Below are 2,100 nucleotides of genomic sequence, written 5' to 3' on the forward strand. Positions count from 1 at the left end.
GGTTTGAGGTAAGTAACTCTTTCAAACTTGGTTCCGAGGGTTCGAAACCCGGAACTACGTGTTATGTGGTTAGTATTGAGGTGACGCACATGCCAAGTGACGGGCGTGCGACCGTGCACCGTGAGAATCGTGACCTGGTTCATTCCATGGCACCGTTTAATGACGCTTTCTTGTCGATATCCGTGTTTCCATTATGTGATAAAGTAATTAAGCTGTAAACATGCTAGAAATCATGTTAGGGCTTCACGCAGATACTGTTGGGACCCTAGTGGTCGTTTCTTGCTGTCATTTCACTGATTTCACTGTTATTTTGTACTCAGTCAAATTCATGCATTCATATTATATCTCAGTCTCAGTTGTTATTATTGGCATAGCATATCATTGTTACCAGGCTAGTTTTTTGAAATTGTGAGCCCGTGGTGAGACTGGAGAGTGATGACTGAGTGAGGCCGAGAGCCTGATTATGAGTGACAGTTATGGGGTCGAGCTGCACGTCGCAGCAGTTATATTGATTATGATAGCGCTTGGGCCGTAGGAGCCCCTACGGAGTCTACACACCCACAGTGGGCGCGGATGATATTATTGAGGGATGGATTTTTCTGGACATAGATTTGTCCGAATTATTGATATCTGGAGATGGATTTCTCCACAGGGTTGGATTACCCTTGTTCCTCGGTACCAGGTGACTTATAGTCAGTGATGAGTATGTTCCGGGATGGATTTCCTTGGGCCGGATGGCCATATACGGTACCGAGTGGTTGAGAATTTATATATCTACTTGGAGATGGATTTTTCCACAGGGTTGGATTGCCCTGGTTTCCCCGGTACTGAGTGACTTACAATCAGTGTTGTATATATTCCGGGATGGATTTCCCTGGGCCGGATGTCCATATTCAGTACCGAGGGGTTGAGCACTTGAGAGTGGGAGTACACTGTGCATTTCATACAATTAATGGCATCGACATGTAGAGGCAGTTGAGTTATATATTTTAAACTGTTCAGATCTGTATTTACCTTATTACTTTGAGCTAGGGGTGTTCAAAATCGATCCGAAACCGAAAACCGAACCGAAATCGAAGCTTAATGGCTTATTGGTATCGAGTTAACGGTTTAACGGATAGGGAGTAGATTAAAATTTTTTTATTAATGGCTTATCCGTTTGGGGGCGGATTATTCAATTTTCTTGAAGGATAATCCGTTAACCCGTTATGAATATATATATATAATTTATTTCTGAATAATCCATCAAAGTCAGCAAAGTTATCTACTCTATTACTAGGAGTTAGATCATCAGCCAATGCTTATGCTATACGGATTAATGACACCGAATTAATGACACGTTATGGGAAATCTTAGCTCATGAATCTTTATTAGTTAACCAATGTATTCCCTTCTGTAATCAGAAGACAAATAATCACCCCCTAGCAAAATGTATAAATCTCCAGCCCCCCACTACACCAAAGAAACAAAATAACTAGTCTAATTTTTTTTCTTTGTTTTCCCTTAGTTGTTGTGCGGGAAAATTGGCTATAAACATATCTGTCATAAGATAAAAGATGGGATCGAGAGGGATCAAAATTTGCATGGCTTTAGTTGCAGTAGTGAGCATGATTTCAACAGGGGCAATGGCTCAATCCAACTGCATGAATGCGTTCTTTAACATGTATTCATGCCTTAGCTATGTCACTGGAAGTTCAAGAATGAGGTGATTGGACATAAAATTTCGATTTCTGAATTTGTATGCTAGGCTGTTAGCAAACAATTAATGGCATCGACATGTAGAGGCAGTTGAGTTATATATTTTAAACTGTTCAGATCTGTATTTACCTTATTACTTTGAGCTAGGGGTGTTCAAAATCGATCCGAAACCGAAAACCGAACCGAAATCGAAGCTTAATGGCTTATTGGTATCGAGTTAACGGTTTAACGGATAGGGAGTAGATTAAAATTTTTTTATTAACAGCTTATCGGTTTGGGGGCGGATTATTCAATTTTCTTGAAGGATAATCCGTTAACCCGTTATGAATATATATATAAAATTTATTTCTGAATAATCCATCAAAGTCAGCAAAGTTATCTACTCTATTACTAGGAGTTAGA

This window comes from Nicotiana attenuata, unplaced genomic scaffold, assembly GCF_001879085.1.
Source record: "Nicotiana attenuata strain UT unplaced genomic scaffold, NIATTr2, whole genome shotgun sequence".
In the NCBI taxonomy this organism is placed as follows: Eukaryota; Viridiplantae; Streptophyta; class Magnoliopsida; order Solanales; family Solanaceae; genus Nicotiana; species Nicotiana attenuata.